At 33.2% G+C, this 17,608-nt stretch overlaps 1 protein-coding gene and 1 long non-coding RNA gene across 2 annotated transcripts in view; both read left to right on the top strand.

Annotated features, from left to right (window-relative positions):
- LOC113519465 (calsyntenin-1) overlaps positions 1–17,608 on the top strand; it is a 272,008-nt gene that overhangs the window by 50,749 nt on the left and 203,651 nt on the right.
- Positions 6,474–17,608, top strand: part of LOC128201141 (uncharacterized) — a 29,233-nt gene continuing 18,098 nt past the window's right edge. Inside the window, exon 1 of the long non-coding RNA XR_008253091.1 lies at positions 6,474–6,705. This is a non-coding gene — a long non-coding RNA (uncharacterized LOC128201141). The remainder of the gene's footprint in view (positions 6,706–17,608) is intronic.

Here is a 17,608-nt window from a genome sequence, read left to right on the forward strand (position 1 = left end):
GCTGCGCGACAGGACCAGGAAACTGTTGGGGCCCTTAAAATGTCCTCTAAAATATGGCACTTTGTATTGCGAAATATATTGCTCGACTTTACTCCTTACAATGTTCGGTGTTACGGAGCTTTCAAACTTTTGACATTTTTATTTAAACTTCTCAGCATTTTTGTAATTGTAATGGTCGACATATTTCAACTTTTTTGCAAGCTAATGCAAATGGCAAACATGCTGAGAAAAGTCGACATCGACACTTATAGACATGAGCAACACCATGGACATCTATCTATCTATCTATTTAAGAGCTGCGCTCTTGTCGGTGGAGCTCTTGCCACTCACTACGATTTTCAGCGAGTCTCTTCACCTCTTGATACGACACGACACCAACTCCTTCCTTGATCTGCCTGATGTAACTATGTTTCGGTCTCCCTCTCCCCCTCCTTCCTTCTATCTTACCTTCTATTATAATGTTCATAAGTTCGTCGTGTCGTATCAAGTGTCCCAACATTTTTCCCCTTCTGTCCTCAATAGTTACCATGGACATAACCGAATATATTGTGACGTCAATGGTATTCCTAAAGCGTTGCCATATTGCTGAGGAGAAAGATGTCTTACTTATTATAACGCTGTCATATTCTAACCTTCAAACCGAAACACAGCAATGCAAGTTTTTATACTTAACAACGTTTCAATTATATTCCTTTATTATATTGCCTAAAGTTTAATCTGTAACTCAAATACTGTCTTGCGATAAGATGTCGTCAGACAGATCGTAAACACCCGAGATGAAGATATAAACATATCTTCATGATACTTAAGGACCCTCTTTGGGAATCGGTCGTCTCGTCCGAGAAAGGTTTTCTTCCTTAACATCTACTTAATAAAGTGTGTGTCTCTATATACGAATACTTTATTTACTTTATAACAGTGAAAGAGATGTTAAAGTGGTCGCAGTAGATCGTGAACATTAATAACGCTAGAGGAATTTGAAAATATTTTACAATGCGTATCTCCTTTATCAGGAATCACGGCTTCTACTCATACGCGTAGATTTCAGAAATAGGAAAATCGATGAGATTACTGAAGTAGGATGTATCACGATAAAATATATACCAGATTTTAAGACCAGGAATACAATCGTGAAAACCGCATCCAATTTAGTGTTGTAATTTTCGCGTGATGATAGAATATTAAACAAAATTTCTTGTATTGTCGTCTTTTCGTTTTAAAAGCTCTCTTATTAATTTTTCTTATATATCTTCCATGTACGGATTTTGAGGCCGATTTCCGAATATATTTTAAGCTAATGTAATTCGATATTTTTCGTAGTTCGATAGTTAAGTATACTTTACTGCGGTGATTTTTAAATATAAACTAAATTAATACTGAAAATTATTTCCAAAGAAAACGCAATTAATTGAAAAAAAAAATCAAAATGAGTACGGCGGAATATCACTTAATATATGGCACGAGAAAAATATATTTATATATATATATAATCCAACATAATTCGATATTTGATGAACCACCATAAAATAAAGTTTATAATTTTGATTCAAGTCTATTAGAAAATTAGTTTATATGGGTCTTTAAAGATTTGCATATAATATCAAATTGAAATTAATTAAGGTGGTCGAAACGTTGAGATAGACCAGGGAAATGATTGAGTCAATTCCCACCTTTTATAAAACGTAAAAGATGGTATATGCTCTTTAAAAGTTTCTATGTGGAAAATGTTGGAAGTCTATGTTCAATCTACAGACCCAATCGGCAACGCGCGCGTAATGCCCCTGGTATTGCAGACATTTATAAGCTACTATAACCGCTTACCATCATGTGGGTCGTATGCTTGTTTGCCACATTAATGGCATAAAAGAAATGGCATTCAACGAAAATAACATGACTAGTCTGCTCGTGGTCGCAGCTGATGTAGCCTGATTTGAGCATCGTGTTATTTATGAATACATATATGTGTGTACATATACAAAAAAAAAGTATTTGTTTCCTAAACAGTAGATTTCACCATTATTAATTCAAAACTGATATCTACAAAGTTGCGAATAATTGAAACGAAACTCATTTTGTTTCAATGTACTTTATGAGGTCCTTGTTTCCTTCACAGACTTTGCGACTTAAACTTTATTATTACCCTTACCCTTAATTAAATTAACCATAATTCTGTTTGCTCCTGAGACGGCACCTCTTGTATAAGTGTATATAAATAATTGTTTTATGTCTATTATTCAAGTTCGCTAGCGATAGCCTTTGGACGTAAAAACATTATTGTAACAGCAATATTTACATAAAATAAAATTATCGCGTAATTGTTAAATTCTTCAGGCTTTATTTGATTTAGTTTAATAAACTTCATTGCACGGATATTAAAATGAAATTTATATTTCTGTTAGAATTCCTTAGCTTCCCGCCTCGACCTACCTTTCTTCGAGCTATCCGAGAATCAGATCATTATGAAGACAATAATTATCGGAGTCTTCCTTCATATTCTTTCTTGAATCATCCGATCTGAAATATCGTTCAGGAGCTCCCGGCGCACTAATTAAAAACCCCGTCATTATATCGACCGAAACTTGGATGTACAGTAGATGCCAGTAATTTGTATTAGAGAAGCTTGTCGGTCCGTTTTAATTGTCAATCTATCAGAAAGCGCTAGGTGTAAGATCGACTCATCTATTCTTTCAGTATTGAACATTTATCAATTGGACATTTTTAACTTAAGGATTATGTTTCCTGTCATCATAATTAACCTTTTAAGCCCTTATAATAATAAAATGATATGATACTAATATGATTCAACAGTTTTTAACTGTCCACTGCTGAACATAAGCCTCCCCCTTGGAGGGTTTGTCAGTAGTTGTCACGCTTGGCAGGCGGATTGGCAACCGCAGTTAGACTTTAGAGATGTTTTAAGAGGGACGATTTTCCTATATTTATTTATTTATTTATTTATTTTTTGGAAAACGTACAGCTGAATTACAGTCAATACATAATCAAATTTATATCTATGTTAAGCCATGAATCGTTTTCACTTGGAGTATAATACTTGGAGTATAATACAATTATATAGTATCAGAGACTTGAGATTTAAATTATTCAAGTGAAATATCACTTAAAATGTTCAAAGTTGCAAAATGTCAAGATAATTATATCAAAAATCAAATTACGCGTGAGTAGGCTTTGTTTCAATATTTTACTTTATTATAACTCGTGGATATATAAGGGCGTTATACATATTTTTTGTATTTAATGTAACTTAAAGTCAAGATTCGCAACCAGTATTCGCGACGTGTCCATGAATGACTAAGTTACAGGAAATGATGCGTCGTGACCGATTGTGCATGATAAAATAGGGTTTAAACAATATATAGAATCATGATACATTTCCTGCTTGATATGTTACTTTTAGTTTACCATTTATTCATTGTTATAAGTGTGCTTCAATATGTGCAAATTTAAATTCTTAAATTTTCTTGAATTGAAGAATAAGTGTGTATATAAAGTTTGTTAGAGTAAATAAATAAAAAAGTAAAAACTTACTTATCCATCAATTGTGTAGTAGTACCACTACCAATTAATATGTTCATTATCTAGACTATTATTTGTTTCACAGACACATGTATTAAATCGTTGTGTTACGCAGACATCTAAAGAGAATAAACAGACAGTTAATATATCCACCGTCTACTCCATAACGTATCCAATATAAGGAATTTATATTTGGAATTACAAACTTCACTAGATCTCGTTTAAACCGCTGTGAGCCAGATTGAACTGGTTTTAACCGGAACATGCCCCTTTTTGAAACGGATTAATTACGAGTATCTCTCTCCCCTCAGGAAAAGATTGAAAAGCTTCAGAAGGTTTTTAATTTGCTTATTGGTTCATTCATATATTGGATTTCTTTTTGTCTTGCGCTGTAATGAGTTTTCATTACCTTTTGCGCGATTGTGATGCAATTGGAAGAAGATTTACTAAGCTTTTTATTCTTTCAAAAGAATAAGATTCTCAATTCATCTAAATTTCTTGTGGCTATATTACGAAATACATTGCCAATTTTGATCCGATTTTTACAATTTTCTTTGCAATTGATAGGATTATACTACCGTGTTGGTTCCATAGAAACTTTGTGACGATTCTAAATCCAAATATTTTGAATGTAGCATGTCTATTGAATATGTCATCGTTAATCGGTCTGTGTGTACGCGTTCACAATTGAAATCGTTTTTTTCTGCAGAACAAAATTTGTTTCAATACATTTAAGTACTTTAAAATATCACTTTCATTGTTTGATTGAACACTTTTTGAGTAATAATTTTTAAATATATGTTTATTTATTTGTTGTACATAATAATAAAACAAACAGAGATATGACAGTAGAAAGCAAATATACAAAGGCGTGCTTAATTCTGCAAGAGTTCTCTTCCAGCAAACCCAAAGTGGAAAGGAGCATCAATTAAACCTTTTGGGGTAATATTTTACTGCTTAATGGTTTGTGCAAACGAGAGACATTTTGTGCGCGAACAAATTTTATTTCAATGTTTGCTTCGTCTGCCAAGCCTTTTAAAAAGAGACATTTTAATCCAATCATGAGGAACCCTCTAAAATTGCAAGTTACAACACATACATGTTTTGCAGTACACGACCCACATAATCAACATTTTGAGTCCGGGCAGGATCCTTTGTGTTTAGATGGCCAGATATTTGAAAATGAACTCAAACTTTTTCTTTTTTCCCCGGTGAGTCTGCGAGCGCGGCCCAGGAAGCAATCCTCGTAAAAGGCTCTTACTTAGCTTCTATCACATCCTTAAAGTTTTCATTAATAGTTATAAAGAGTCATTCTCTAAAAATTTCTTCGTTCTCTCATAAACGTTACGACTGTAAGTCCAGATGAGATAATTTGATCATCATACCTGTTTCTGCTGTTAATTGTGCAAGGTAAATTGTTTTTATATTATTTCCTTATTTGTAAAATCTGATGTTTTTATTTATTTTTAATTTTTTTTCATTTCGCCTCTTCCGGTAACTCTGGATCTCTCTCATGATACGATTTTGGATAATATCTAAACGAGCTATACCTACGTTATATATTTAAATAGTAGATTCCTTATCTTCTCGATAACATGTGCGTAGTACAATACAGTAAGATAATTTTGAGCTAGGATTATTTAAATATCCGTATCTATGGCTGTACTTTGTATTACTTGACGAAGTCTCCCTCTGATAAAATTAATGTTCTTAACTTCTGACGAGTGTACGATTTATTTGATCTAGATAGGTAATGTAAGTTCCCGCCCTCCGCTTTGCTCCCTAGTTTAACATTTACTTTTGTATTATATGTATCTATGTGAAATTTTTACCTGTATTCTATGTTTCAACTATAAAGCAGTTGTGTTTGCATGACTGTGTTTCGGTTTGAAGGGTGGGATATGCCGTGAATGTACAGGGTACAGAGGAATAACATCTGAGTCCTCAGGAATGGCTACGCATGGGGGTTACCATGGGCGAAACAGTATACTCTGTTATGTTCATGGTACTGCTCATGTCTATAGGCGACGGTTACCACTTTCCAACAGGTGGGCCGTCAGCTTGTTTGCCATTCTAAGTTGTATAAAAAAATATTGCAAGACCTTTCTCATATTATATTTGACTTCAAAAATGATGAATGAATGAAAGATAATATGCTGCTATAATTTGTCTATATTTTTTTATGCGATATATTAAGCTCTATTTTGCTATGCCCATTTTGATTTTTACTTTTTTGCAATTGACTGGGTTTACTCTCAAATTAATTTTTAGTATTAATTTATTCCGTATTTAAAACATCGCCACATTTGGAATTCTTTCAAATCTAACAAAAATACATACAGCTACTTCACTATAAAGATTCGACCACTGTAGTATATTATGTTCACGTACTGGCCACTAATAATTAACCATGTTACTTACAATATACTATACATAGATATCGAAATATTTGTTGTTCTACCACTTTTTTTTTTCATTATTTGTATAACTCGTTAGTTTATTACTATTTTTTCTTTTGAAGGAAAAAAGATGTAGTATATTATGTTCACGTACTGGCCACTAATAATTTTGTATAATACTGTAGTATTACTGGCCGGTAACAATTTGTTCTATTTATTATTTCAATGAATAAATTAGTGTTTAACCAACTCGCTTGCGTATCACTGCAATCACCAATAATGTAGATGTATGTATGTATATATAAATAATGCTTCTAAATACATAGAAGTATACTATTTGTACACGATGTGCTTGGGAAAACTTGTTGAAATCTCTCAATAATGTGAGCAATAAAATGTCCCATAAAATAAATCCCGCAGATGCTGTTCATTGCTGCTGAAGTGCCAAAGATGGCCTTCAATTCTCACTATAGGGTTGTCAGCTCTTATATTCTATTTTGTAAGTTAATCAATAATGATTTCTTTCATTGTTCCAGGTATAACATCAAGCGATGCAGTTATTGACAGATAAGGCGGAGCGACCTGATTGGTTTTTTTTTTTATTTGTATAACGTTTATTGGTTCGATTATATAAATTTGTTTTGAAATGGTAATACATAATAATAATTTATCAGAGGCAGACTTTACAAGTACCGTCTGCATAGGGACCTCTGTCCCACTCATGCTTATTCAGTCAAGCTGCTGCGCTTGCACGGCTGTTTCTGTTTGAATGGTGAGATATGGCAATAAAATTACAGCGTCCGGAGGCATAACATCTTAATCCTCAGGAATGGCAACGCATTAGGTGTACTGTGAGCGTACTAGTGTATCCTGTAATATACATGGTGCTGTTCACGTTTACAGGCGACGGTTACCACTAGTTGCGCTAGTCAGTTTGTTGGCCATACTAAGTGTCAAAAAATCAAACACATCAAAATCGGTTTCGTAGTTTAAAATATCTATGCATTTATAGGGACAGACAGACATGAATCGACTTTTTTACTATGTAGTGATAGTGAAGATTACGTTCACAATAGTGAGCGTATTGATTTTAACTCCACATTGACGCAAATCTATGTGTAGTTGGATAAAAATGGAAATTTTATTTCCTTTTCTCATCGTTCCACATATGGTAAGTGGTAGCCCTTGATCACAAATATTGGATATCTTAATATGCGATTTACGATCCCATCAGCCTTTAGATTGGGAGAAAATTCATATTGGGCACCCATTAACGGACTATTGACCGCGCCAATGTGGCTTCTTACAATTTCCATACTTACCTACATACTGACTTTTAGATATTTCTCGCTGAATGTTTTATATTATATAAGAGACGAGAATTAATGCGATCATTTAAGTAAACTATTATAATTTATTGGATTTATCTAGGCGTTTCGATCAAAGGGTCTACCACGAAATGTTTTCCAATATTTCGGAGCCGAACGAAATATCAATAATAATAATAATGGTTTTTAGTGAGTGCATTGGTAAAAACTTTAAAACTCGCCAAAAATATGTATATAAATAAATAAATTCGATGTTAAAATAACATAATACATACTGATTAAAAATATTAAAATGTGATTTCTTTGGACTTTTATAGCAGAATTTATGACAAACGAAATGTTAAGCTCCATTTACTGAACCGATTTCGGTATGAACAAAAATACGAAAATGAGTCCGAAAATTCGGAATTTCATTCCATGGTAGACCTTCAGGTTACACCGGACGTGATCAAAAGTCGACAGATGTGCCTCTGTCATGGCTCCGATTTCGAATCATTTTATTCTACCCACTCATTGTCCCACATCACACTTATTGTGTCACTATATTGAGCCTCTCTGCATACAACATTGACGCACATAATTTTAAGGCTATTATATTTTGGGACATTCGAAAGCTTCTATGGTTCATGGTAGACTGTGTGGAAGCGGTTCCCAGTTGAATTCTCGAACAAACCAAGTTTTGAAAAGAGTTTTCTTAATTAAGGACGGTTCGAGTTTTCTTGATTATCGCTTGTTATTAATTGTCTTTGACTCAGCACTACAGGTTTTTGAAAATAATTTAAAAGTACAATATCAAAGACAAAGTATATACTATAAATTTCACGGTTCGGTTATTTAACATACTCGGTTGGTTCACGGCATAATAGACAATCCTGCAACTCTCAGCCGTTGTTCTTTGTACGAACCCCAACGCTGCATGCGATTGCGTGCTTGTCGACTACTATCGGCACCGCCGGTTCTACACTTGTACTGCTCAGTTTGCTCCCACTTATCAGGCTATTTCTCTGCTCAATTCTCTAATTGCTCAGCAGCCAGATATTGATATATTTAATGACAAATTAGATGTATTTTTTAAATGTTGTTTAAAATCTTTGTTTGTAAAATAAACCTATGACTCACTACACGTTTTGGGAGATTGTAAGTGTGGTGAGTAATTTATAAATAAGCCCAAGACTTGGATCTCACCACACTCGTCATAAAAACTGGTGACAGTACCTATTACCACGGTCGTCACGAGAAGGCGCCGCCGGCTTTCCGCTGTCAGTGTCCATGCCAGTTAAACTAACAACCGTTTTCAAGTGTGTAAAGTTTCCCCGGGGGACGGATGTACTACTGACGATAACACTGTTATTTTTTAAGGAATTTTCAAAGTAATAGTTTTTCAATTCGCTTGAATTTTTTGCGACTATGTTACTACTGAACCTAATTTCTCATTTTTTCAACCGACTTCAAAAGGGAGGTACTCGATTCATTTGTATTTGTTAGGTACCTCATAATTCCATTAGTAATAAAACAGTTTGAAGATTTTTTTTTATTTACAAATTAGTTTGCAGATTGGTCTCATAGTTATCAAAATCAGTTCAGAAGTTTAGTTTTAAAATTAAAATATCTAGTTTTCCACGAATGAAATTGATATTTTTTCTCTTGTGAAACAAAATCTTATTGCAAAGCAGTATGTATTTATCCTTAGGCTGTTATATCAACCATCGTTTAATAAGCGCCTGATAGAAATCGGAAGGCAAATTAGAAATGCGAGAACTGTACATAAACATACGTTGCATATCCATAAGTCACGTGTGTCCCCATCTTCCATTACGGTAACCATAAACAATAGGACGCGAAATGCTTTGATTCGAACGCATCTCTCAGTTTATTAATCAATACAAAATCACCGATTACGAGTTGGTTATTTTTACTTGGCCATTTTTAGCATGTTTTTTTTTTAATGGATGATAATGGAATGATAATCTCGCCTGCGCTATCGGTATATATCGGTCGGGCCACATTGCAGATGAAAATTTGACCCCGGGCCAAACAGTTTTTTTTTTTCCAATTTTAGTTTAATTTTTGCTAAGGATGTTAATTAATGAATTTTAAAACCAACATTTTTGAATCAAAATATTTATTAAGCGCTGAAAAGAGCGGTGTGTCCGGGAGAAAATTTTGGCTCCCACTGGCTTTGATAATGTGTATAAGTATTGCTTAATATTTTATCTAAATATTTTTTTATGCAGCAATTTATGTTAGACAAAAACTAATATTTGTGTTTTTAATAAAAATATATACAATGCTTCAGGGGCCAGACAAAATTTTACCGCGGGTCGGATTCGGCCCGCGGGCCGACATTTGCCCAGGTCTGTATATATACTGACGGGTGGTACCAGTATGAAATGAAATGACATGTCATCAAACATACGACCTATTAATTCATGGTTTACTGGACGCTAGTGTGTCCTGTCATCTAAATATACATCAAACATTCCTAGATTTCAAGCTGCAGGTATTTACTACTCCTCGTAACTCTAAATTATAGTCACGTAGCGTAAAGTCCCTTGTTTCAAAGCCATCGAAATTATTCCCGGGTTCTCGAGCTCGAGCACTTAATCAATTAAACGTCTCGTGCCACTAGTGGATCGAGTTGGTGGCATGACGAGGAGCAGGGTGTTTAGTCAATTCGAGTGGATATTAGAGTCGAGCTAGTTATTGTTAGTCTAATCTATTCGTTGCATCAGTTTCCATTGTAACGTTATGTAGAAGACACTTGACTTGCAAGGGATAGATCTAGGAATTTCGACTTTCGGGATCAGGAATCTGAGTTACCGATCTTATTACAATAGCCATACCGTGTGATCCCGGAATAGAATGGGCTACCCCTTCCTATCCAGTGGGTGTTGTAAAAGAAGGCTAATGGAATGATCAAGTAATTTTCGAGGAATAAGCATCAGCGTCCATCTTAAAACATAATCAAAGCCTAACTGTGGTTACCAACTCGCCTGCTGAGCGTGGCAATTACTGGCAAAATTCCCCAATAGGGGGAGGTTTATGTTCATTAATAGACAGTAGGTGATGATTGCAATAGCAGTAACCTCTTGATATGGCGATTACTTCTTGGGAAGTCGACGATTGCAAATAATTTCTCGAACTGTCGTCTCTCTCTATCATTCCCCCTTTCTACTGTTTCTTTCTAATGTGGTTATATTTAAAATGCTTACTCCGTTTGGCTGTTTACGTAGAAGATATAGCCACGCATCAGGAATTCTTTGTATAAAATTGAAAGTACTTCCGGAGCGCATGCGCGGCACAGTTGTGCTCTGGCGACCATTCTATTGTTCCTCTCTATAGCCAACGGTTACGACCTTCCATCAAGCGGGCCATTTACCATTCCCAGCAGTATAAAAAATATAACCTTTAAAGGAATTCAACTTGGAGTACCGAAAATGGAGGCCACACCATAAAACTATGTTTACAACTTTGGGACGGTCACAGTTCGTTGTTGATAGGCCGATTTAATTTCCCCCGGGTGCCATATCCCGTGATTCTGATTTAGAGTCTCTTTAAAGGGATAATTTGGAGTCGACTGCGCGATTGGGGGAGTGGGGGGGGGGGGCGACTTATAATCAGATTAGCATCTGTTCAGGAGCCTTGATAAACAGACTGTTCAGGGACTTTCAGTTTGGGATTACTGGCACCTGCGTAAGTGTTACTATGTCTGTATTGAAATCATCGAATACAAATATTGTAAACAATCTTTTATCTGCGACTTTGTTCGCGAGTATCTTTACTGGCCATTCCATTCCATATAATACGTGTATATTAAATTTCATAATGATTGGTTAAACTGTTAAAGTGTTAAAAATTAACAAACAAATCTTTATATTTATTTTTGTTTTTTATGTTATGTAATTTATTTGTTATGTAGTATTTTGGATATTACCCCCATATTGGGTATAGGCCTCGTCCATCTGGTTCCATTTCTCTTTTGTTTTTGCTATAATTATACAATTGTTTCCAATTATTTGTTTAATTTATTATAAGGGTTCCTATTTAACATGCAAATTAAAATTGCACTCGTTTTTACATTACTCGTTTTGGCAATAAAGCTAGTGATTGTTTTCTAGGTGATTAGTCCCAAATTATCATCAGAAATATTGTCATAGATTTAATCTTTAATGGTGTAGGAGGTATTTGTTGCTATTATAGTGAACACAATACTCTACATGCTCATATTTCAGTAAGAACACGAAAACCAGACCAGAGGGAGACTTTGTACAAAAGTCGTTTGCTTGAGTACCTCTGTCCCATTCGTGTTTCAACCGTAAAGCAGTTGTGTTGGCATGGCTGTGTTTCGGTTTGAAGGGTGGGATATGGCGTGAATTTTAAGGGTACAGAGAAATTACACCTGAGTCCTCAGGAATGGCAACGCATGGGGAGTATCATGGGCGAAACAGTTTACTCTGTTATGGTACTGCTCATGTCTATAGGCGACGGTTACCACTTCATCCATCAGGTGGGCCGTCAGCTTGTTTACCATTCTAAGTTGTATAAAAAAAAGTTATTTTACCTGTTGAGTCCCTTGAATGGCTCAACTAGCTGTTATAAAATTTGGCATAAACGACATTTGGCATATGTTTCTATCCATATGACAATAAAAAGGAAAAATCTTATAAATAGAAGCATTTGTAACAATATTTTTTAATTATTTTTATTTTATATTTATATTTATAATTATTTATAATAACTTTACTATTGTAATCTTTTGGAGGAAACAATACAGAGTATCTATCTATCTATCTATGTTTTTTTTTTAATTAAAAGAAGTTTAATTATTGACAATAGATAACGAAGTAATTAAATTACTGTTTAATTTGGTTCCTTTGTTTTTCACTGATATCACGTTGGTAATATCTTCATATTAGAATACCATTCATAATTATCCGACAGTAACACAACATCCAATAATAAAATGTATACAGCGGAACGCATCCATTCCCAAAATTAAGGGCGGTTAATATCTGATCGTGCGATATTTCAAATGGGTTTTTTATCGACCGTAGTTAGGGTTGTCACTTGTATAATTTACAAAATAAATAGCTGGAAATTAGTAACTTGTAAGCTGGATATAGGACGATTAATTGTAGACTTTGTACAAAAGTAGATTGCTTGGGTACCTCTGTCCCATTCGTGTTTCAACCGTGATGCAGTTGTGTTTGCATGTATAAAAAAAAATAAAAAAATAAAGTTACAGCAGGATGCTCGCTCTCTACCATGTTGGATTTTAATACATTGGCCACTATGGCATAAACAGTAAATGCCTTTTCTAACTACCAAATAGTAAATAATAATAACAAACTACCTTATTCAGGATAGTCTTGAGTGTACATACATGGTGAAACCAAAGTCGTTAGCTGTAGATACGTAAAACTAAAAATTTACTAATGCTTCAAAATATATTAAGGCAGATGTTTGATGTAATTCAATAATTTCCCACAAAAAAATCAACTTTAGTTATTAAAACCTATTATTTTGATTTGAAAACTAATTTGCTAAAGCGATTTTGATAAAATTTCTATAGGATCGATCGGTAAGTATATTCTTTTAGATATTTTTCAAATTGATTTATAACATAAATTGAGTTATGAGGTAACAAATATAAATAATTGCAACCGAATTGAGAACCTCTTTTTTGGAGTCGGTTAATAACTACTTAGGTGAGTGAACCGTATTTTTTAACCCACATTTCTTTGTTGAAAATGTTTTTATTCTTTGTAAAATTGTTTTACTGGTAGAAGAGATGCTAATAATTCAATTTTAATCCTGTAATTAGGGGGAAAGGGATTGTTAGTAATGAAGATTGACAGCCCCATTGTTAGCTATATACCCTATTAGGTCGACCTCCACGTGGTTCACCCTGGAAACCATCGTGAACAATTCTTGTTGAATTCGTCACGATGGGCCAACTGACCTGCTTCATCCTCACCTATCATCCTTCACTGGTGCCCCGCCGGTGCATACCGATAGCGCGGGTGGGGTTACCGTTCCATTATCACCCAATAAAAAAAATCCTGTAATTATTTTATTTTTGTATATCAGTAATTGGGTACAGATATCTGTTTACCACATTAATATATGTTTATATATGTATTGGTTTGACAAAATAAGTTGTCTTAAATATTAAAATCTTAATTCTTGCCACTCGTTCTACGTCTTCCAGACAAGGACAAATGTATGGGAATTTGGAGCGGTGACAACCCTAACTGTGGTAGATAAGGGAAATTTATATCACTAGAAACTTTACAGCAATTGATCAGTAATTTTATCATTGTATTGTTTACCGTTTTGAGATAATGTTTTTTTTTTTTGAAATATTACTATTGTTTATGCTAAGTTATGTATTAGTTTTTATCGTATTCGTTAATTCATTGGCGTGCCTTTTTGACCGACTTTGAAAAGGAGGAGGTCGTCAATTCGGCTGTGTCTTTTTATGTCACCATCATCATGTCCTGTTGACTGTCCACTGCTAAACATAGGTCTACCACTATTGGAGGGTTTTGCCAGTAGTTGCCACGCTTGGTATACAGATAGTTACCGTTATTAGGCTTTTGGTGACGTTTTAAGAAGGTTGCTGTTGTCCATACCTCGATCGTTAAGTTCCTTTATGTTATGAAGTTTTTTTTTATGTTAGTTACCTCATAAATCCGTCAGTTATAAATCAATTTGATATAATGATATTATATATATATATATATATATATATATATATATATATATATATATATACTTTACGAAAAACGAAGCTATAGTATATATATATATATATATATATATATATATATATATATATATATATATATAGTAAAATAATAATAAATAAAGATAAAATAAATACTGTTCGTTTGTATACGTAAATCGATAGGTTGACACACTATAGCTAATATATATATATATATATATATATATATATATATATATATATATATATATATATATATATATATATATATATATATACTTTGATAGGGGACCCAATAAATTACTTTTTTAATTATACAGAACTATCGTACCTACTTGTACAACAATTAGTCCATTACCTTAAGGTTGTCTTGAAAAGATTGCTCTCAGCAATAAGACCGCCTCACTGTACTTATACAATTGTATCGTGATTGTAAATTTTTCTTGCTTATCTCCTATATTGTATAATGCAAATAAAGTATACTCATTCACTCATTTCATTCAATTTGCAAGTTTTTTTTTTTTTATCTGAAATGATAAACTTTCAGTTTGGTCGTATGGAATTTTTTTATGCAACTTTGAATGGTAAACAAGCTGACGGCCCACCTGATGGGAAGAGGTTACGTTTTATAGCTTATTCTTTTGATGAAGTTATAAGTTATTTAGTACCACGATATGACCACGTGCGGAGTTGTGGTATACAGCTAGTGGTATAAAAGCTCGTTGCTAACATCCAGGTCCTTAATTAATGAATTTCATTGAAATAAAACAGACGAGAGTCCGGTTTCTTGAGCTTGTTATATAATCATCTTCGTTATTTTTAATTAATATATATATATATATAAAAAAAATATATATATATATATATATATGTTATATATATATATATATATAAAGAGATATATATATATATATATATATATATATATATATATATATATATATATATATATATATATATATATATATATATATATATATATATTTTTTAATGCAAAATTTTTTATATACCTACATGTAGATGGAGTGTCGAATATTAAAAACTGTTTCAAAAACTGTTAGTTAATTGTTAATTTATGTGTTGCCTAGCCATACTGAATTTTCAAATATCTTGTCAAAGTAAATGAAAGTACGAAATGATATTGTTAATAATATTTATTTATTTAATTCTTTATTGTACACATCAGTTATTTATAAGAATATAACAGAGCTAATCAAATGTTTTTTACAGTCCCAATGCTAGCATTATACATCAGTTATTTATAAGAATATAACAGAGCTAATCAAATGTTTTGTACAGTCCCAATGCTAGCATTATACCCGGTTAGGTCGACCTCCACGTGGCAAGTTAAGTAAAGAATTTTAAATGTCGAAAATAAAGCAAGTAAATTGTGGGATTTTATAATTTTTTTACGTTATTGTACAGTATGTATGTTGCTAATAAATGCATTAAAATAAATGTTGCTAATAAATTATCATTATATTGTAGCAAAGAAAGGTTCTGGGTGGCGGCCCCGTACGGACAAACACAGTGTAGGACGACCCCCCACTCACGACCTCAAATGCACTGCAGGGATAATGCAGATGGCTCAGGACCGTTCCTCATGGATGTCTTTGGGGAGGCCTATGTCCAGCAGTGGACGGATAATGGCTGAAATGATAATAATACACGTTGCTATAAATTATCGCTAGCAATTTATTAATTAATTCAATTTAATAAAGATCTCCCAACCATTTTTAAATAAAATAACGTTGCTGGCTGGCATCTTCTGGTGTTGGAATTCTTAACGTGTTTAAAAGCTATTTTATGTGGTGCGACAGGGGCGCTGTTTCTCACGTTAGCCTCGAGAGCACGTGTGTTTTTGTAAAATACAAACTCACTGTGTCAGAGGGAGGCATCTATTTTATTTTATTTTATTTATTCTTTATTGACCACATTACAAAAAAAATGTCTGGTACAAAAGGCGGACTTAATACTATATAGCATTCTCTCGTAGTCAACCTTTGGCAAAACAGAAATATAATTATGCGATGAAAAAAATTGTAACACATACAATAGAGAACTACTGCACATTATGATTATAAATATAAATATAAATACATGAATACATTAGAAAAATATTACATAAATATACAAATATGTAATAAAAATACATACATACAAATATAAATAAATATATAAATATACATATATAAATATGTGCAATATAATAAGTGCGAAGGAACAAAAATGTTATTTCCTGTGAAATAAGATGATAATATTTTTTTTCCATTAAAAACCGATTTCAATTATTACAAAACTAATGGTTTTGATTTAAAAAGAAAACTACTAAAGCGATTTTAAAAAAAAATCTATAGAAACAAAAACTGTATCCTATACTTTTAGAGATATAAAATATTTTTTAAATCTATTAAAAAATTACGGAGGTGTGTGAGGTTTTTTTGTTATGCAACTTAAAATGGTAAACAAGCTGACGGCCCACCTAATGGAAAGTGGTAACCGTCGCCTATACACATGAGCAGTACCATGAACATAACAGAGTATATTATTTCGCCCATGATACCCCCCATGCGTTGCCATTCCTGAAGATTAAGGTGTTATTCCTCTGTACCGTGTAAATTCACGCCATATCCCACCCTTCAAAACGAAACACAGCCATGCAAATACAACTGTTTCACGGTAGAAACACGAATGGGACTGAGGTGTCCAAGCAAACGACTTTTGTACAGTCTTCTTGGTAACTACATACATAAAAAAAGTACAAATGAATTAAGGGTACCTCCTTTTTTGAAGTCGGTCGAAAAGTATATTTTTTGTTTATTTACTCATTATTCAAATGCAATGTATGTATTTAATTCGTTACATTTTTCTATTCTGCTTAATACTCATTCGACGTTTATGAAATCTCACTGGTAATCGGATACGGTTTTGATTCAAATGAACATTGGATACCGGTACGCTTGGATTGGTAAATCGTATATCTACGCACTTGGTTAACTCATCTGGGGGAGTGGGAGGAGAAGCTTACGTGCAGGCAAATGAATGGATATATCTTTACGTAAACGTTATTAGCAATAAATTGATATAAAATTTGAAAAAATAAATAAATACTGTGTTAGTTATTGTGCAGTTTTTATAATTAATTTATATTGTAATTGTATATTGTTATTATTAGATTTATTATTGAATTAACAATGGCTATATAAGTAGTATGGATACAAAAAGTAATCAAATATTGCAATATGTATGTATTAAACTTCGATTAGTGAATTGTTTTTATTTTCCTTTCTTGTGTAATAAATAAACTTTTTAATTTCGAATTTTTCCTTATAGACTACATTATGGTTCTTCAAAAAGCGTATATTAACCCTTTTAGTGCCGTTGATTTTTACTCATATCTACTTAAAAATGCCAAAGAAATCTTTGTCGTGTTGATGTCATTTACCCTTGTCTCTAAAAAAACTGTATCTCCTCCAAAAATTATCCAATTTTAATATTTTTTTTTTACAGCAAGCTAAACAGCGACTGATTTCACGAGCGCTATGACGCTCGTGGCACTTTGCACGTGCACGTGGCAATGCGGACGGTTAAGGTTTCTTCAGGGTTTGCAATACGTA

Source organism: Galleria mellonella, unplaced genomic scaffold (genome assembly GCF_026898425.1).
Source record: "Galleria mellonella isolate WM207_F2 unplaced genomic scaffold, CSIRO_AGI_GalMel_v1 utg352, whole genome shotgun sequence".
NCBI lineage: Eukaryota > Metazoa > Arthropoda > Insecta > Lepidoptera > Pyralidae > Galleria > Galleria mellonella.